Raw genomic sequence first — 21,841 nt, 5'->3', positions numbered from 1 at the left:
TTTTTCTTGGAGATACTGAAAAGCCAGAGATCCTACATTTGTAACTCCATCTGTGCAATTTCTGTAACTGCCCCATTCTGAACTGCCCCACTTGTCACAGAGAAGAGCAGGCAACAACTGAAAGTTTATTAGCATTCAAGAAACAGGCTTACTCATGAGACTTGACATTTTGTCAACCAGGCATTAAAAAATTCACCACCTTGCACTCAATAAGACCAAGCTTCTGCAAGACAGATGGGATGGAAGTCAGCATTTTGCTTTCAGAATACTTTTTCCAAAAATGTTGGCCTTGGACTGCCGTCATACAATAGTAAGCAAAATTACACATTTCCTTTCAATTTTAACGTTAGCATAAATGTGCTAAAAATGGTTTTATTTCCAGCTTAGGCTGGCTAAAAAGCTGTATTTAACATCACTATTACTAAACACAGTTCCTCAAGAGTGTATCATGTAGACTAATATTTTCATAGCAACACTTTCTTTGTGGCATCACAGAAAAGGGAGCCTCAGAAGAACAGCCCAAAAGGGTGTTTTCTAGAGAAGAAACAGAGATTTACACAAAATGATCCCCCTACTTTCGAGTGTAGAACTGATATCATGACTTTGCATAATTATTTAATTTAAATATGCTGGGTTTCAACTACAATTTATCAAATACTGATCTAAAAATCTAGACACTTTGAAAATATCACACAGAGCAAACATCACAAACGCGATTACTTACTACTTAAACTACAGATACTTTGTATGCACTATGATGAATAAGTGGTAATGAGAAATGGAAACTGCTCATTATCCCATTAGTGGCTCTTCATCAGCTAGAAAAGAGACAGCTTGTCTGATGACAGATACTGTGGCAAACAACCGCCAGCTCAGGGAAGCACTTGGCTGGTGAGCTGAGGGCAACCTTCAGGCACCCGACTTCACCATCATCACAGCTTAGAACTACTTCTGATTCCAGCTACTGATGTTAGGGTGGGGTTTTTCACTGCTTGTACTCTTCTCCCATTCAGTTTGGTCCTTCAAAGGGGGAAATTTCTGTATACTTGGACTTAAGATCATTTTAAGCAGGAAAGAATCAGGCCTCAGGGTACCCACAAGGAACTATTTTTTTTTCCTAACTAGTTACCTTTAGCTGTTAAATCAAAAAAATTGTCCTCCAGTTTCAGAAACCTTCAAAGTTATAATAATAATAATGGCCAGTCTTCGCGAGCGAAGATCCGGGGAAGGTCTTTACACCTTCCAGCCTGCGCATTGGATTTTTTAGGTGAGACACAGTGTGCGCGGAACTGAGCCCACCCTTTAATCCTAAGGTTCATCTGCCGGGGCCAAGCGAGCTTGGACGGTGGCAGCGAGGTCCTCAGGACGTAGATGGATTGCCTTTACAGGGTTAACGAGCTCCATCTGCCCGGGGGGTGTCTCTGACCGGGAATCGAACCCGGGTCTCGGCGGTGACAGCGCCGTGTCCTTCAAAATTAGAGCCCTTTTAAAATGTTATAGTATTCTTATAATATGTGGAGATTTCCAAACTGGTTCCAGCTGGCTGGTGACAACTAACATCCACACTGCACAGTACTGTATGGATATACAAAATGGGTTTTACCCAGACACATTTCAGGAACTTTTGAGAACAAAGACTTTTGAGCTTCCCAGTTCTAAGGTTGACAATTATATGGTCAACAAAAGGAGGTATTTACTAAGTCTCTCCCACACCACCATAAACCTATAAAATTCAGTACTAACACCTAAAGGTATCTCTCTCAGGTAACATTTGCAATCCTAAAACAAGTCTGGAGGATATTATCTTTATCTTTGGAACAATTTTCAGATTCTACAGCTGAAGAGGAATTCAAACTTTAGTACTTCTGAGGATTAAAATTTGACCCAAACTTTATTAGCCTAATTACCTAGATCTTTTGATGTATTTGCACTACTGCACCATAACTCCAGTATTCTTTATTTTCATCTCCTCAGTAAATCTGTTCACTCTGAAAGCAAATTCTTCCTTATGTTGTCTGCATGCAGAGAACACTCTGTTTTAATTATATTCATATGTATTTGTTCCTTTTCCTTTAGCAGATTATTTCTGTTGCTCTTTTACTCTTTCATTCAATAAAGTATACTTATCTAGGGTACAGTAGATATATAGTTTTAAATATTTTTGTGCCTGAATGGATTTAAATATATAATTCTGCCCCCTATACTGACTCCCTTAAAGATTCACGGCAACATTAAGAGAGGTTCAAACTCAAAAGTAGGAAACAGAGAGGGGATCAAGTGCTGAACCGGCTTCCTATAGAGGTGACCGATGCCCCAGGCCTGAAAGCATTTGAGAGGCATGTGGGCAATGCCCTTAACAATATGCTCTAACTCCTGAAGGGGTCAGGCAGTTGGACTAGTTGGACTGTACATCCCTTCCAGCTAGAACTACCCTATCCTATCCTATTCTAAAACATTCTATTCTAAATCTAATATTTAGCTGTTGCTAAATGAATAAGTGGAAAAAATGCTTAATTTTCCTTGTTAAAATTGTTCTGCTTGATGTAAACTGACTAAAGAATCATTAGGTCAGATAAAGAGAGGAAATAAAAGCTTAGATCTATATCAGTAGTGAGATTCTCCTAGATGGAGCAACAGGTTTAATCTCTGCCTTGGTAAAAATCACATATTTTATGTAGAGTGTTTTTTCTATCTAGTTTTTCTGTCAGTAAAGTTTTGAATTCTATTAGCATAGAATAGATGTGGTGAGGTCCCTTCCCTTTGAATGATATTCTTTCAATACAAGGGATTTACATCATGATCTCATTCACACCAGGGGAACCCGACAATAGCTACAGGACTTCACCAAAATTATTGGGATGCCATTAGTAACTATATCCCAAACCCAACATTTCACTATCTTAAATACTTATGTGAAAGTGGAGCATCAAGGACCTTTCTCTTCTAGTCCTCATAAGCTCTGGTCTGTGAGAAGTAAAGGAAAAGCAAAAAGTCATTCTATGTTTAGTTGTACTTTGACTGAAATTGTCTTCAAATGAGTGAGAAATGTAAGTCAGTCATAAGAACACAGGGGCAAACTGATCACAGCTGTAAAAATGTAAGCCTAATTGTATGAGTTTAACCAAAATTAACCTCAAAAACCCGTTTGTTTTTCCTAGGTATCACTGGAATCAGAATACAGTTCTGATTAAATTATACAAATCAATAGTATGCAGAAATTGTCGTATTTTCCTGAATTCCCATAGGGAACAGCATAGAAATATATTATGAGCAACACTCAAAAATATTACAACAATTGTTGCAAAAGCGTTTGCATTTTCTTGAAGCCCAATTGTGCCTGGAAAAGACAATTTAAGAATCTCTTCTTTAATTTAAAATATATATTTCTACCATATTTTCAAGGAAGCCTTAAAAGCTCGCCTGTGCCAGAGGAAACAGATGGGATAACAGTGTTAAATTCCTAACCTTTCAATCCCAGCTGGTAATTTAACGTCAAACAGAAAAGAGTTGCCATGTTCTCTCCTTCCTTTAGGTGGCACCATCCTCACAGATGTTTATGTATGAAAGCTGCAAAAGATTCCCTCTGAAATCGAGTATGAAATACCTTGATAAAAGTAAGTGCTTGATTTGCATCTAAAAGGAATATCTTACATTATTTAGACAAGAGAGAGTACTCCATTTCAGTGTGAAAGATATCTCTACTGCTGAAGAAAAGCTGCAAGGAATAGCTATCAGGAAAATAGAAATGCCAAGGGATTTACTAGTAACCCTTGCTCTGTAACAGGCTTATTATGAAACCTGCAATGCACTCTCCATCTCTAAACAAGTTCCGTTCTCAGAAAAGTAACAGCTAAAACCCACTTACAATTCAACTTATTTAGCTGAGTTATGATAGTTTGCCAGGACCCTTTCATTCTTCTCTTATTAATGGAGGAATTTCTCAAAAGTGACCAAGGTTGCTAATTCCATTTTGCACTATTTATCACTATTTCACAGTATGGTTCTCCAAGTGTTAAAACAAAGTTAGAACTTTTTAACACCTTTAGAAATGGAATGGGGGGACGGGGGTGGTGAGTGGTGATAGCAACCAACATCAAATTCAATTCAGATCAGCCTCTACTCAAATAATCTACATGTCAGGAGAGGTATGGACTTAGGCATGGATATTCAGTGTCTCTAGGTGGTGCCCAAAAAACAATGGAAATATGTAAGAAGATTCCCTGTCTCTGAAGGAAAAAAATCCCCTTCATATATCTTAAGCAACATTTCTGCTAAATGTTTTCACTCTGATGTACTTCAGTCCTTTGTAATAGTGTTCTAGCTGACTGTAGTCCTGTTTCTATGCAGTTAATTTGCCATCAACATTGAAAATCTCATTAGAAAGAAATTCTTACAAGACTCACGACACTAGTGCTCCTGGTCTTGAGGAGAACTCTTGGAAGAGCTAAACTTGAAAGTTCAGTGTTTAGTTTCACCAAATTTGGAAAATCAGATGCAGTCAAACAGATGGGAATAGATGAATGGGAACTATCTAAATATTTCAGGACCCCAAAAGAGATGTGTTATTTCATTTTCATTGCTCCATCTCTAGTTTAACACACTAGGAGCTCACGAAATCAGTTTAAGTAACCTCTTTGCCATGGTCTGTGTAGTTAGGGTCAAATTTGTAAAGACAAGTAGATGCTACTTGAAATTATCATCCGGATGTCTTACAACTCTTATTGCTGATGATCCTCCAATACCAAATTTCGCCTCAGTGTGAAGTCAATTTGCCAATGCTCACAGAGACAGGAGACCCAAACAGCCTGTGACTTAAACAGGAGTTAGATAAAAAGTTGAGGTTTTTAAATCTTCCATGAACCAAACATGCAATTTCAGATACCAGGTAAAACCAAGCCTCTGAATCCTATTACAACAGATGCCAGCTGGTGATGGAGAGCTTTTCATAAACTCTTAAGATTCGACACAGTAATGACAAATATCCTTCTACTCTGTTTACATCAACATAAAAAAAGCTATGACAATTCAAAGTTGTGACTCAGGGTAGGTAGTTTAGGTAAAAAGTATGGTAAGGTATGGAAGGCCCTAAATATGTAGCCCTAAGGGTGTCTTTGGATGACATTATGCAATAGCCACACATGTAGCATTGAATGCAGCATTGTATTTCAGTACCAAGCAAGACTGGACTGATTACAGGACATGCACACTCTGTATTCTTGCTCATATTGCTGTTTCAGAGCTGAATTAAGGATGACTGATCTAGTTATTAGGAAAAAAATGAAAAACAAACAAAAAACTTGGCTCAAATAATAGCAACAAAAGTTAGAAAACATTACCAAGGAACTGAGTATGCTTTTTCTATTGCTCTCAAGGAAACTACATTGGTTAAAGGGTTTTCAAAGATGTGCAGCAAAATCTTGCTGAAAATACTTCTAGACAGCAAGGGTTATCAGGTCACTTAAAGTGCCTTTCTGAGTTCCCTCCTACGGTCTCTAGAGCTTTTACAAAGCACATATATTCAGTCAATTGGAGAATGGAAACATATAGCTGTCTAATGCATGGTACTTATAAAAGTTACAGGTAGTCTGGGTATGTTTTCCATAGAGCAAATCACAGTAGTCTTGGGAAAACAGATTTAGTCCTACACACCTGTGTATATCTTAAACACTTACAGAGGTAATAGTACTGTCCATACCTAGAAGGCAGAGGAAAGAATCAGAGGCTTGTTCTGTAGTGTATGTTACTGGGACTGTGTCTGCAACTGTGAAAAAGACAACAGTAACAGTTAAAAGTACTTAATATGTACAGTAGCACATACTGCAGCACAGAATATAGTGAATGTTTCTTCTTGCTGCAATTTCACACATTTACTTGAGCCAGGTAATAACAGTGGATTTCACAAATGTCATTTTCAAGAAAATGCTTCAAGAAAACGTCCTTGAGGTTGAGGCACTGAATTAAATACTCATTATCTATAGGAGGAAAGGAACTGGACAAAGTGAAGGTAAATGTGCTGCCTCTGATGCCTTCTAATACACATAATTAGTGTTTCTACTCTAACCACTGGAAGACCACTGGGTCAAGGCTATACAGATAGATTTATATATTATCATTACTATTCTTTTAATCCATGAGGATAATTTAAACCATGACAGATGTCCAGACAATGGTATGGAAACTTCCATGTGCACAACAGATCAATGGATTGAAGGCATATCACAGAATTGTTCTGGGAGTCTCTCTAATAGTGCACTTGTGGCCCATATCCCTTCCTTAGCCATAGTGGATTGCTCACATGCCAGCTGTCATTCCACTGGGCAGCGCCTGGGCACAGGGCTCAGCACAGGCCCGGAATCATTTCTAATAAATGGTTTATATATACCAGACCCATTTTGGAAGGCATAAACTAGAAGACATAAAAGCATGAGTCAAGCAGTTCCAGTCAGCCTCAAGATCCAAGAGCTGTTCTTGACAGTATTTATGTACTGATTTACATTTAGTCTGACAGTCCAATGTGGGAAAAAGAGGTAGAGGTGGTATAGCACACAGAAGGCTGTCAAATGTGTGGCTCCTATGATCTTTGCCATGACTTTTTGGAAGAATTTAGTTGCTAGATCATTTTCTGCAACTCTGATAAGAACAATGAGGGACTCACCACTCTGTGCCATAGTTCAGAGGTCATCAGTCAGCACACTTTCAATCCTGCAGCTTTTTTTTAATAAGTTGAACAACATCGGCATAGACTGGTAAATAAAGGCATTGTGTAGATTTAATTTCTTACTGATCTTCCTCACTGTCTTATAAGGCCAGTTCACACCTAACATGTTTTTTTCTTCTCCAAACTAATTAGTTATAGTGTTATAGGCAAGCTTTTCTTTCCCATATGCAGTCCAGAGGTTCAAACTACCACTCACAAATAACTCTCTCTACCCTGTAGCTATTTTTAATGATGAATGAATACTTTTTTTAGATACAACAAGTGCCTGACCATCCTTGCAAATATAATCCAGAAAAGGGTATGAGGAAAGACTCCCTATCTGCTTAGATGAAGAGGTGCCAAATTGCCACTACTTTGCTCCTGATTTAATGTAATTTAGAAGACGAGGTTTTTTCCCAGTGATCTATATAGTACATTGATCTAGTCAAGCATAAGAACTCTAGAGGTAGGGGCCTGAGGCAAAAGTCATTACAAAAAGAGCAAAGAGGAACCTGACCTGCATTTCAGCAAAGACTCTAAGGCAAACGGCACGAAAGAAGTGCTCTGCAATTTTTTCTTTTGTCAGCCAAGCACTATTCTATGTTGCTTCCCCTTCTAGGTAGAGAAAGCTAATATAGGGTTAGAAGTGTTTCAGGAACCTGGAAAAATTTTCTGAGTTCCCCCAGAGTCAGTGACAGAAGCATATTTACTCTGTGAGAAAAGTACACATAATATACCTGGCCAGCTAAGAGTAAAGCAACAGCTTAAGGTATCAATGAAGTTTGCAATGATCTGTAGTTTCTGTAGATGATATCCAAAAAATCTAAAGTCATAGCTTTCTCACAACTGTCCTGAGCCTGTATGAATTGCAACTGGCATAATTATTAAAATTGGGACGATTTTCACAGGCATGAAGGAAGCCTTATTTTATACATGAGAGCTACCCTGTTGCCAAACTCAAAACACCTGCAGGGTTGTGCTGGGGAATTTTACAGAATAGACCTCAAGGTATTAACATAAGCAAAGTGGCACTTTGTTCCTAGGTTCATTCACTGAAGGAGCTGAATTATTTGGCTGAAATATTATGGAATTCAGCCAGGGGTACAGGAAAGATATGAAATAGTTTGGCTTAAACCTGGTGCTTCAAAAAGGTATAAACAATTGAAATCAGCATTGTATAATCGAAATGGAGGCTGTTTTCCCTGCTGTCTTCAGTAGTGCATAATAAATGGTGCTGCTTGCACCATATGTGACAGACACACAGAGTTCTTACCTTGCAACTTCTCGTTCCATTATTGCAGTGGGGAAAGACCATCTTCTAATAGAAATACCAAAACAGTTTAAAAGGTCATTAATGACCCATTCTATACAGTGTTTATTTATTCTCCACCTATCATTCCATTTTAATTAGAAGCTCAAGAAGAAACTAAGAAATAAACATCATCTGAGGGTATTCCTAACATTATTCTCTAGACATCTAGGACATCTCCAAAGTAGAACACAGTCCTCCCAAGCCCTGAGAGACAAGAAGAGATTTGAGGAGTGAGAGATGCATATCAGTCCTTCCTGTATGCCAGCTCAGGCTAATAAGATGTACATGCCACTATGATTCAGCAACAACAAACCTGCAATTTCCTGCAGGCTTTGGGCATTTGACATTAGAATGACTCATTGTCCATATGGAGAGCCAAGGAGTCATTTGCACGACTGCACCAGAGCATCTTTAAAAGAGTTTGGGAGAAATAACTGTAGTTTCCAAGGTGTCCTTTTTCTTAGAACTTTTTTAGTTATTGCAGTAACCTCTCTGTGATCGTTTCAACAATGAGATACAGCTGCAGTTATGACTCTACAACTCTTTTAAAACAGCATTTCATCTCATCTTAGAAGTTCTTATGGCACCATTTTTCCACCATAAATCTTTGATATATGGCAACACTAAAATAACTAACACACAAATATTTTAATGGAGGGGTCACCACTCAATTATGGTGAAAGGGAGCTAAGCCATATCCTACAGGCCTGGGCATTTTACATGCCTGCAGATCAAGAAGTAGATCAGACTTCACCCAGTGCACATCTTGCCTTCAGTGCTCGAGCAACCCCACGCTTCCTAGCACAACCACACAATGGGCTCGAGGACCTCCTTGCTCTGTGTGAGGAGTTGAAATTAAAACCACATGCTAAAATGCACAAGATCTCTGTCGCCCCTGCTTTGAAAGGAGGCCACAGCTATCCATCCTCAACCAAGAAGCCCCACACAGAGCACAAATTCATTCCATAGAGGAGTCACTGTTAGTTACCCTTTCTTCGTCATAAGGGCATCTAAGCACTAGCACATGAACTAATATTGCCACAAAAAATAACAGACCCTTATTGTCCAAAGGTCACCTACATTAAGCTTTGACATCAGTGATGTGAAAAACAAATGCAGGGTCAAATCTGATGATGGAGGTTCCTAAGCTGTTACATAACAAAAGCTTTCAGTCGCCTTTTCAAACCAACAGATAAGGCACTAACTTCAAAACTAATACTTGAAAATAATATTACTTAAGATGCAAGCTCTTTTACTGTCATTTACTATTTCAGCCATACAACTATGGGACTGCAACTGGTATGTGATCATCCACTGGGAAATGTAGGCTGAAGAACTGAGGTCTGACACTGGAAGTTAGGAAATATCAGATAAATTATTTCCTGGTGACCTTTACTCTGTTCCTTGCACAACTGCATCTCAGTACAGTCTTTAATTACGTAATCATAACCTATTCTTCCCTTTTTTTTTGCCTCTAACATTTATGTAGAAAATTAACTTCCATGGTAGTTAAATTAAGGTCTTAGGCAACTATTGTTTGTGGTGATCCCCAACTTCTGTACAGCTTGATCTTTCACTGTAAACTATATTTTTGGCATAGATTTTTTTTTTAATATGTGATTTTATATAAACAGATAACATCAAAATTATCTGGGATTTGAGTGTCTTTTTTGAGTGTCTATTTTGAGTATCTTTTACCACAGCTTTGCAGGTGGCAGCGGCACTCAACTTTTTGTGCATCACAGACTTGAACAACAATATGCAATGCCATGTGAAAAGTTTCAGTACTTGATTGATTTGTTGCCAGAAGAAATTTTTTTTTACTAAACACTAACATGCAATAATTTTTCATGTGGGGTGTTGCATTTTCACTGAAAATCGTGAAAAAAAAAAAAAAAAGAGATATGAGCAGCTGAGCTGCAGTTCCTGCAAGGCACAAGAGTACCATTCCAAAAAAAAAAAAAAACCGCAGTTTTAAACATAAAAGTTTGAGGTTGAAAATTGGTGAGGTCAAGGTCACACCTGCAGCATTCAGTTTTTCACTGAAAAGCCAATACTTTCTTCAAGGGAAGAAAATCAATCCTCCTACTAATTCTGCTTCCAAGTGGTAGCCTGCTTTATTTGAAAATGTTACTAGGCAATGGCAGAACAGCAGAGAACAAATGAAACAAAAATCTCTTTTCAATGTACTTTAACTTGCATATGAATTCTAAGAGAAGAAACTGTTTCTAGTTTTGCTTCCCTAGCCTGTATCAGCTCCTTTCTTTATAGTTATAATGAACTTTTAGAGGTGGGATGACCTCCCTGAAGAACACTGTGTTTCTGTCCCTGCCAGTCAATGCTCCAGCTATTGAAAATACACGTTACTTTTTTTTCCTCTTGGCAGTGCAAGAAACTTTGATATTTACTGTTCATGTTTAATGCCTATTTAAAAGCATATTTTCCAACATGTCACTGATCATACCTGAAAGCTTTTTTGCATTGTCCTGAGGAAGTTCATTCATCCTGGTTTAACCTATGGATAACTAATACAGATCTCAGGTTTGCACTTTACTGAACCGTGTGACTCAGCTGTCATGGCTGCGTCTGTTCTGGTCTTGTCCATACTTTCAGCCTGTGTTTCTGAGTTTGTTTACAGTGTGTGGTTGTCTGCATTCAGGAGGATGTTCTTCATTTTGGCTTCTTTTTCCAGTCTCATAGCTAAGCCTAAAGTGAGACTATAAAAGAAACAAAATACTTGAGGATTGTGATGAAAAACAAAGCTTTCTTAGAGGTCATTAACCTATGAACCTCTTTAATCAGTCAAGAAGATTTGATGCTACCATGGAACATGGGAAATATTTGAGATTATATAAAGTTTTATTATGATATAAACTTTTGGCTAATGGGCTTTTTTATGAAATTCTTTTATGAATATTTAGGAGAACAGGTGTTTCACTGCTCAGCTCTGAGACTTCGTTATGGCTTGCAACAGGCATCCTGTGCCTGCAGCTAATAAATAGCTGCAACAGCAAAATATAAAGTGCAATACTGTAGATTCCTATGGGAGTATTCCTTTCCAAAACCGCTTCATGCTACTGAAATGCCTTTTGCTCCACTAAAATCGGAAGTTTTATCAGAAGTGGCTTGTTATAGGTTGTCTATACTATCTCAGTGCTGTATTAGTTTATGAGATAGGAACCCACAGCACACAAGTGGCACCTCTAAATAATCTGTTCAAGAAATGGCAATTAATAGTTGTTTTGCTTGTCTGAATCAAATCTACTACTGTGCACTGAAATGACTCTTTCAGACAATCTCTGTTGCTTTGTGAAAAAATTTCTTGAGAAGAGTATTCTTTTTTATGGTATAGTTACAGGGTTATTTTGTTTTTCTTGTGCCTTTCATTTTTATTTTTATGAAAATAAGCATATGTAAGAAAACAGGATTTTTATTCTTTGAGAATTATTCACAACATCACCATGTTTTTGCATTAATTTAATGATTTTTATATTTGAAGGGAAATAAAACATCTGTTATTTACTACTAACTAGTTACTATCTACCATAATACTACAGAAGAAATGAATATTTTCTGTATGAACATCATAAAGATATATGTGACACTGCAGTAGACTCTCATGAAAAATACTATTGTCACACACATGTTTATGATAATTTTATACAGGAGATAAATGAGTGTGAGCAGTTGAACTTTACACAACTGTTTCTCATAAAACTGAGGAAAAACCAGCATATCACAAAAATTTACTGACCTTTGCTGCTTTCAAACTACTGTTTTTTCCTGAAAACCTGTTTTGCAGTTTCAATGTCATGAGTAAGTGAATCTGAGGTGCAGAAATATGGATATTGCTTGTAGAAGAAACCAAAGGGAAAAAAATATTTTACTAACTTACTTGTTCTCATTTTGTTGCACAAGTTGGTGCAGCCATTGCAAAACTACCATAAAGAAAGAATCATTTTTAGAAATTAATTTTTTGTGGGAATAAATCATATTGTTAGCTTTTAGTGAGCAAAATAACATAATAAAAATGCCTCCATCTTTGACATTTTTGTGCCTAATGAAGCTTCAGACACTTAACATTAATTTACAGAGGCATAATACTGTAATCAAAGCTACCACCCCTTTAATCTTCGCTTTCTCATAATCGAGGTCTTGAATCCAGTATTTAATTTTCAAGTAGTCTTTTATTTTTATGAATACAGACTAACTACTGTTAATGATGTAAGAGGAAGTAGGGCCATATCATATGTCCTCAGTATGATGTTTCCTATCTCTCAGCACAGGCATAACTTAATCACCTTAACCCCCCCACCCCATTTATAGATGCTTGAAATCAGGAAAAATGGATCATATGTTACAAAATAATGCTTTCTTTACATTTATCACTACATCCCCTTACATATAAAGCAAACATTTCATTATTCATGGACTTTCCTTTTTCTTTATTAAGGTATGATTTCCATTTGAAGAATTTCTCCATGATTTAAAATATCTTTCAGACTTTTCAAACAATTCCTCAAAAGCTTACCAAATCTATGTCTACAAGTCTAGTTTCAGAGTTATCAAAAGGATCTTCCAGTTAGTTCTTCCTTCCCCAAAATGCTTCTATGTGCTTGAAAAACTAAAATCCTTTTTGTGAAAACCTCCAACTTCTTTTTGTACTGGTCGTCTGAAATTCACCTGCCTAACAATTCTGCCTGTCAGTTTTGAAGACAAATGATAAAATTACTTCAGAAAAACAGTTCATTTTCAAAGAAAAAACAAACCAAGCCAAATAAACAAACCAAACCAAAACCAAACCAAACAAAACCAAGTTTGAAGGTCATAGCCAAGTCACCAAATTGTGCTTTCTGGCTGTTTAAGCTGTGGGACAGTTTCCAATGAGTAGGTCTGAAAGCACTGTATCTAAATCTTTATCCAATTGAAATTCTGGGAATACCTCAGCTATCATCAGCCTCCACCTGAAGGCAACCTGGGCACCTAGTCCAGGGCATGGTCCCTCTGGACACCTATAGCACTCCAGCCTGTGCAGTAGGTCCTCCCAGGGAGTGCTTCTCCCCCCTTGATCAGACACAGTTGAAGCCTATGCATACATATGAAGAAGGAATTTTGTTAAAAAAGCTTTCCAAGGCAAACACAATTTCTGCAAAATTTGCATGTTCCATGAAAAAGTTATCTTTTAATGAAAAACACTGAAACATGACAATTGCCTTTATAGTGAATATAAAGTTGCTCTTTGCTACATAATGAACCCTAACAATGTCTTCAGGAGCCTTGTGATCTAGAAGCTGTTATTCCGCCTTGTCTCCTATGAAGCTTCCTGGATAGACTCCATTTCCCATGATTACTGGGAAATATCCTTTACTAGAATGAGGAATGGCAGTTCTTTATCAGAACATAGATTTCATCCAATGAGTTTTTAATTCTATCCCTCTTTTCCCCCCTTATTAGACCATATTTCTGACGTGGAGGACTGAGACATCCAGGGCTGAAATTAATTCAGACTTTGCAAAATCTTCAGGCATTGTTGGGACTTTGAGAGCCATGAGTTGCAGATCCATATACCTTTCCTACAGTAAACTCAGAGCATCAAATAAGCACCCTGTCAGCTTTAAAGATCCAAGTACTGCCTTAGCTCTAATGCCTGGATATAAAGTGGAAAGCATACAACACGTTTTCTGTGCCTTCAGGTTTCAGCACACCACCCATTGGGAAGTTCTGGATCCACTTACAGGTATGGTGGTCGGAGGCCATCTGGGGCACAGTGACTGTGAAATAATAGAGTTTTCAATACTCAGAGATGCAAAGAGGGCCATCAGTAAAACTTCTACCCTGGATTTCTGCAGGGCAGATTTCAGCCTACTGAAAAGACTGGTTCAGAGGGTACCTTGGGAAACAGCCCTTGAAAACAAAGGGATCCAGGAGGGATGGACATGCTTCAAGAAGCAATTTAGGAATATAGTTAGGTCATGTAGAAAGAAAATTAGAGAGACAAAGGCACAATTTGAACTCAATCTAGGCACTTCTGTAAGGGATAACAAGAAGTGCTTCTATAAATACATCAATAGCAAAAGGAAGGGCAAGGAAAACCTCCATTTTTTGTTGGACATGGTGGGGAACATAGTCACCAAAGATAAGGAAAAGGCTGAGGTACTTAATGTCTTCTTTGCCTCAGTTTTCAACAGTAAGACAGGTTGTCCTCAGGACAAGCAGCCTCTGGAGCTGGTAGACAGAGGCAGGAAGCTGAATAGCCCTCCTGTAATCCAGGAGGAAACAGTGACCTGCTGAGCCACTTGGATCCTCACAAGTTCGTGGGACCTGATGGAGTCCACCCAAGGGTGATGAGGGAGCTGGAGGAAGAGCTTGCCAAGCCACTCTCCATCATTTACCAACAGTCCTGGCTCACTGGGGAGGTACCAGATGATTGGAAGTTGGTAAATGTCATACTGATCCATAAAAAGGGCTGCAAGAAGGACCTGGGAAACTGCAGGCCTGTCAGCCTGACCTCAGTGCCTGGCAAGGTTATGGAGCAGATCATCCTGAGTGCAATCGCACAGCACCTACAGGATGGACAAGGGATCAGAAACAGCCGCACAGGTTTAGGAGGGGCAGGTCCTGTCAGACCAACCTGATCTCCTTTTATGACCAAGTGACTTGCCTGATGGATGAGAGGAAGGCTGTGGATGTGTCTATCTGGACTTCAGAGAAGCCTTTGACACCGTCTTCCATAGCATAGTCCTGAAAAAGCTGGCAGCCTATGGCTTGGACAGGGGCACTCTGTGCTGGGTTAAGAACTGGCTGGAGGGTCGGGCCCAGAGAGTGCTGGTGAACGGGGCTGCATCCAGCTGGCGGCCGGTCACCAGTGGCGTCCCCCAGGGATCAGTTTTGGGTTTGGTTCTGTTTAATATCTTTACTGATGATCTAGATGAGGGGATCGAGTGTACTATTAGCAAATTTGCTGATGACACCAAGTTGGGGGGTATTGTCGACCTGCTGGAAGGCAGGAGGGCTCTGTAGAGGGACCTGGATAGGCTGGAGAGTTGGGCTGATTCCAATGGGATTAGGTTCTACAAGGCCAAGTGCCGGGTCATGCAGTTTGGCCTCAACAACTCCACGCAGCACTACAGGCTGGGGACAGAGTGGCTGGAGAGCAGCCAGGCAGAAAGGGACCTGGGAGTTTGAATTGACAGGAAGCTGAACATGAGCCAGCAGTGTGCCCAGGTGGCCAAGAAGGCCAATGGCATCCTGGCCTGGATCAGGAACAGTGTGGCCAGCAGGACCAGGGAAGTGACTCTTCCCCTGTACTCAGCACTGGTGAGGTCACACCTGGAGTGCTGTGTCCAGTTCTGGGCCCCTCAGCTCAGGAAGGAAACTGAGGTGCTGGAGTAGATCTGCAGAAGAGCAACCAGGTGAAGGGACTCGAGCACAAGTCCTATGAGAGGAGGCTGAGGGAGCTGGGGTTGTTTAGCCTGGAGGAGGCTCATCACTCTCCACAACTACCTGAAAGTAGTTTGTAGCCAGGTGGGTGTCAGTCTCTTCTGCCAGGCAACCAGCAGTAGGACAAAAAGGCATAATTTTAAACTCTGCCAGGGGAAGTTTAGGTTGGATATTAGGAAGAAATTTTTTACAGAGAGAGTAATCAGACATTGGAATGGGCTGCCCAGGGAGGTAGTGGATTCACCATCCCTGGAGGTTTTTAAGATGAGACTGGGTGTGGTGCCATGGTCTAGTAACCATGGCAGTGTTGGATCAAGAGTTGGACCTGATGATCTTGGAGGTCTTTTCCAACCCATCTGATTCTATGAATCTCTGATTCTATGATTCTATGAATCTATGAGAGCAGCCACACAATTCTGCCCACTTTAAAGAATTCAGGACCCAGCAGCCACAGAAAGCCAGCAGAATATTTTGACCTGCAGCTGAGGTAAAAAAAGATTAAGAATACCTCTGATGAGAGGAGCCCACCTGCCATTTTTACTTCTTAGGAGGATTAATGAAGAGAATGGTATCAAATTTGGACGGGCTAGATAGATGGGCCAAGACCAACAGAATGAGGTTCAAAAGGCCAAGTACCAGGTCCTGCTCTTTGGCCACAACAACCACAGGCAGCACTACAAGACTGGGGAAGAGTGGCTGGAAAGCTGCCCAGTGGAAAAGGACCTGGGGATACTGGTATCCCTGATATTAGCACAGTTGATTAGAGCATGGTACTAATAACATCAAGGTTGTGGGTTTGATCTCTGTATGGGCCATTCTGTGATCCTTGTGGGCGCTTCCAATTCAGAATATTCTGTGATTCTGGTCAAGAGCCAGCTGAACATGAGCCAGCAGGGTGCCCAAGTGGCCAAGAAGGCCAAGGGCATCCTGGCCTATATCAGCAATAATGTGGCCAGCAGGACTAGGGAAGTGATTCTCTCCCTGTACTTAGCTCTGATGAGGCCACACCTGAGCAGTGAACATCTGTTCAGTTTTGAACCCCTCAATTCAGGAAGGACAATGATGTTCTGCAACGTGCCCAGAGAAGGGCAATGAAGCTGGAGAAGGGTCTGGAGCACAAGTCTGATGAGGTGTGTCTGAGGGAGCTGGGATTGTTTAGCCTGCAGAAAAGAAGGCTCAGGGGAGACCTTATTGCTCTCTACAGTCACCTGAAAGGAGGGTGTAGCCAGGTGGGAATTGGCCTCTTCCTCAGGGAAACTAGCGGCAGGACAAAATAACATAGTCTCAAGCTCCACCAGGGGAGCTTCAGGTTTTACATCAGCAGGAATTTTTTCAGAAATTCAGGAAAAATAGAAAGGGTTGTTAAACAATGGAATGGGCTGCCCAGGGAGTTGGTGGATTCATCATCCTTGGAAGTGTTCAAGGAATGACTGGACGTGGCACTTAGTGCTGTAGTGTAGTTGATGTGGTGATGTTTGGTCAAAGGTTGACTTGATGATCTTGGAGGTCTTTTCAACCTTATTGATTCAGCGAAATGCAATTCCTCTCACTCTTTAGTCAGTCATTAGTTCAGTAATATCTACTTACCTTCTTAATGGGTGATTCATTTCCACAGCTGAAGTGCCACATATTTCAGTCTGACTCATCACTGTTTAAGTTCTGAATTGTTCTGTCTCACAGTTTTTGCAGTGACACGACTAGTCTTTGGTTACTCACATTAATAGCTTTGCCATGGCCTCATGTCTCCTTCCTCAGTACCTTCCCAGCATCTGTGGGCACAAGCCAATGTTTTCCCTCTGGAAGACTTACTGCCTCTTCCTTGAAAGAGGAATTCTTGCTCCTCTGGAAAAGCCAGTCACAGCTTTATCACTCCTTGCTGCTGAGCGTACACTCAACTGATCTAAAAAAGCTTTGGAAGGTTCTTGAGAATTGGAGCTGCTGGCAAGGCAAAGAAGTGGCAGTCACTCCCCGCTGCCTCCAAGAATTCACATTCTGCAACAGGGATTTTCCTCTCATTTAAGCCTTAAAACATTCCTGAGAGGAACAGTTTGTCCTCAAGTTGGCACAATGTTGCATTAAACATTTGCCACTTACTGTTCCGCAAGCTGTTAAGCTTCCTGTGAAAGCAGTAAGATACCACAGAAGCACTCTTTTGTAAACAGAGTCCTACATCATTTTATTTAAGTACTGTGGCAATACTTTCTGGGAACAAAACAAGGGCAAGTTGCATCACTATGTGGTCTGCAAATGAGGCAAGAGGAACTATTAGCCTAAATTAACACTGCAAAACAAATTATATTCAACCAGGAAGTCTTTTATAGGGAAGAGCATGTAGCAAGGAAAAAAATACAACTTTAATTCTAAGCACAGGAGATAGGATACAAAGATAAAAAGAGAGGAAGGGTGTAATTTGAGAGTATTACAATGGAAAATAAACAGAAGAAGAAAACCAATTAAAATTGCAATATAGTCTGAAAAAAAGGCATAGAAATAAAGGAGAAATGTACTTATTACAAAGGTTCTGGACAACATTCCAAGTCCCTTGTTTTATAACTGTACAAGGACACCAGCACCATACTTGGTAACAAAGGTCCCTTGCTTTGCTAAAGCCATTGCTATAGCCTTACTCACTGAACTGTAGGGCTCATTTGAAGCCTTGAATCATAACTCTATTTGCTATGTACTTTACAAGCCCCTACTGCTAACAATCCAGTTACAACACAAGAATTGACAGATAAACACAGATGAACACCATTCAGTGAATCTAGGTGGTACTTTCTAGCCCAGCATCTCCATAAAAATGGGAAAACACACTGAAACTTTCTTGTTCACCATGATAGACACTGTTTGAAAAACACCTGCATCCTAACCACCATCATCTGCACCCTAAATGCAATTTTTACCCGTTTTTGTTTTTCAGAGTGGATCTCAGTAAATGTAGCAGAATGAGAGTCCTGCATTTATCTGTATCTCTGCAAAGAGTGATCAGGCTGAACCTGCTCTAGAGGTGCCAAGTAAACAACTTACTAGAATAAACCAGTTAAAGTATTACACTACTTTACAGAAGATTAAACATGCCCAGAACTTCTCTGAAACTGGCTAGACCAGAATGGCCTAGAATTGAACAGAATGTCCAGAATGTCAGCACTAGTGATCACTGTTTCTCTCCAAAGCATGGTAGACTGCTTTCAAACTGCCTAGAGGGAACAGTATCTGTTCTGTACTAACTCCCAGGTAGTGCCCAAGAATTGCTGGGAGGAGTCTGAGCTGATCCAGCCTAAACCTGGGACAAAGTTAATGATCTAGCACTACAGATGACTGAGTTTATTGCTTTGTAAGATCTAGTGTAAGAGACATCTTCTGCAGCACCAAGTGCAGGGAAGTCATGAGCAAGAATAAATCAGAGAACAATGACACTTTCAAGGATTTACTGCAAAAGCACATTAATTGAACTGCATCCCTGTAGGTACCTGAGGCAGGAAACAGATCAATACTTTGGAAAGCAACCTCCTAAAGAAGTTCTTGTTCAGCAGAACACTGCTTGGATGGGCTAACTAGGGACTGTAAGGACAGAAACTATCTTTTGTCTGTTTCTATAGCAAGGCAGCTGAGTGCTGCAGGGGGGGAAGGCTGAGGAGGAAGACAAGGGCATCCCTGTTTACAGACAAGATTGCACCAGAAGTGCCTGACTTACATAAAAAATTTGTTCTCTTGTTTCTGTAAGCAATCTAGCTAGACCACAAATACCATCCTAAGTGCTCATGTGAAAAGTACTTGCAAGTCATCGTTCTGAGAATATGCTTTGAAAAGCAGAGCCCAAGGCTGTGACATCAACCACAGATCTCAGAACACCAGGACTGGGTGCTGGTGAATCATGGCATGCATAAATCAGCAGCATTTGAGAAGCCCTTCATAACCAATCCAGTAAAATTTATTGTTCTTAATTTGCAATTAAGTCAGCCTAAATTGACATAATAGGGAGAATCTGACTCTTAGCCTACTTATAAGTGTATTTTTAAATCTTATTTATCAAATAAATGCATCTTCTGTTTCTGAAATGACATAAATGAATATTACATTTTTCTAAATAAAGCAATGCTTCATTTCACCCAGTAAAGGAACCAAACCCTACTTTATCAATACTTAGTCTGTGTCTGGCTGAGAAACAAATTGATACCCTTAAATCCTGCCTCAAATGAACTTTTGTGTAAAGTTGTGTCTTACAGCACAACTGAGGATATACATCAACACACTGACTCAGATCCTGCCTGAAACCACAACTGGGTTTATGCTGCTGTAAGAGAGAACAGAGTTTGGCCCCTTCCCTCTTTTTTTTTTTTCTTAGAAAAACACCAACTCTAAATCTAATCTGGTCTGCAGGATAAGCCCAAAACAACTTCTCTTATGTCAAGGTAGCTGGCCTGGGGTGGCACCTGTGTGGGGCTACACTGTGCAGTACCAGCAGGCAGGAGCAGGAGTGCACTCAGCAGCATAAGAACTGTCGCTAGGCAATGAAGGTAACCATGGATACCTGTATCCCCGGTGGCCCTTGGGTTTCCGGGATTAGTCATTCATCTGGAAAAACACTTTAAAAAAAATAAATAAAAATTAATGTGTTACAATACAGCACTGTCTCTGCATAGATGTTGTTGTAATGATGAGACACAATTTAATAGACCTTACTTTACTGGGACCTGTTTGCTCCACCTCAAGACTTGGAGAACTCTGGGTGATATAACCATAGAATTACTGAATATTTTGGATTGGAAGAGACCTTAAGGGTCATCTAATTCCATGACTCCTGCCATGGGAATCTTCCACTGGACCAGGTTACTCAAAGCCCCATTCAACCTGGCCTTGAGCACTTCCAGGGATGGGGCATGGTTCCTCACTTTGAAATATTTCAGCCTGCAGATTTAATGACACAGCCAGACCTTTGGCCAAGGGTCACATGTTTTAAAGCCCTTCATTAGGGAAATACCACAGAGCTTTAAATGCTGCAGAAAAGTTCCTTTACTGTCCCTTCCCCAGAAAGGTGACATTGGTGTTCAGTTGGTATGTATGATTGCTTGCTGATTAATACCAGAGCTGCCAGTAATCATATGCCCACAACTAATACTCTCCCACATGTCATCTTTCATGTGCTGGAGATTTCTGATTACCAAAGGCAGCTCAGAGAAAACAGCATCCTGGAGGCCACAGCAGCAGAGTCAAAGAGAAACCAGGGTAACCAGCACCTTCCGTTCACTCTTGCAGGAATGCGATTGTGTAAATACACAAGCATGATTTTAACAAAGCCAGAAAACCCCCAAAATCCTTGGCAGTACATGGCCACTACATCCTGAGCAAAATTCCCTAATTCTAAGACTGGGAACCCATTACAGCCTACACTTATGTGCCTCACGGCACACACCACCTGAGATACTGGTATTACCAGTCTCTTTCCCACCACTTCTTTCAACTAATACTAAATAGTTGAGTCAATAAAATCAATCTGTAGTTAGTATAGGCATTCACAGGAGCATGGATTTGCCCTTGCACAAATGGTATAATCAAAGTGATTAGCTCAGTCATTCCCTGTAGGGTCTTGTAAACAAATTATTGATTCTTGGGTGTTTGAGGAATGTTGATTAGAATTAGAGTTTACAGCAACAGCTCTACTTACTTCATCAGAAGAAATTGTAGAAACATATCAAGGAGCTCAGCTGGTAATTAAAAAGTAATCTTTCTTATCATCTGTAATATGCTGGCTACTTTAAATATGAATATAAAGAAATAAGTAAATGAAGTAATGATAATACACAAGCTGTATATATTACCTATCTTGCTTTAATTAAAGTAGTTTACTTTGTTTACCATTGGAATGAGCTAGGCCCTGTGACTTACTTTAATCTGCTTATTCAACTTCTTTATTAAAATCATGCTTTTCAGCTGTTATCGCTAAGCCAAATAATACACAGTGTGAGCAAAAAGCTTATGAAAATCTGTATAAACTATTTTGATCAGTCTTAACCAAAAGCTGAATTTGTCTTCAAACAAGGAGCCTTTTTTTTATGAAGCCCTTTAGGAAATCCCACTGCAAATATTCTTCAGCTTAAAAGGTAGCTACTGAGGATACCATTTGCTTGCTAGAAACATTAGATTTGATTTACTGTGCATTTTAGAAAAACAGAAAATGGAGAAAAAATTATTTGACTCAGTGGTACATTTGCAATACTGGCACAATCATAATCACTGATCACTCTTGTGGCTGGGCTTCAGTGATGTTGACTTCCTTGGACTAAAGAATTTGGAAATAACTCCATAATTTAATATATTTTGTTTCGTGAAGCCTAAATGTATATGCACATCTATACAGTGTCCTTGCTCTTTCACACATAGTTGCACAGTTA

Source organism: Myiozetetes cayanensis, unplaced genomic scaffold, assembly GCF_022539395.1.
Source record: "Myiozetetes cayanensis isolate MyiCay16 unplaced genomic scaffold, myiCay2020 scf2-11, whole genome shotgun sequence".
Classification (NCBI taxonomy): Eukaryota; Metazoa; Chordata; class Aves; order Passeriformes; family Tyrannidae; genus Myiozetetes; species Myiozetetes cayanensis.
The sequence above is the reverse complement of the archived record's forward strand: the minus strand, read 5'-3'. Positions refer to the sequence as shown.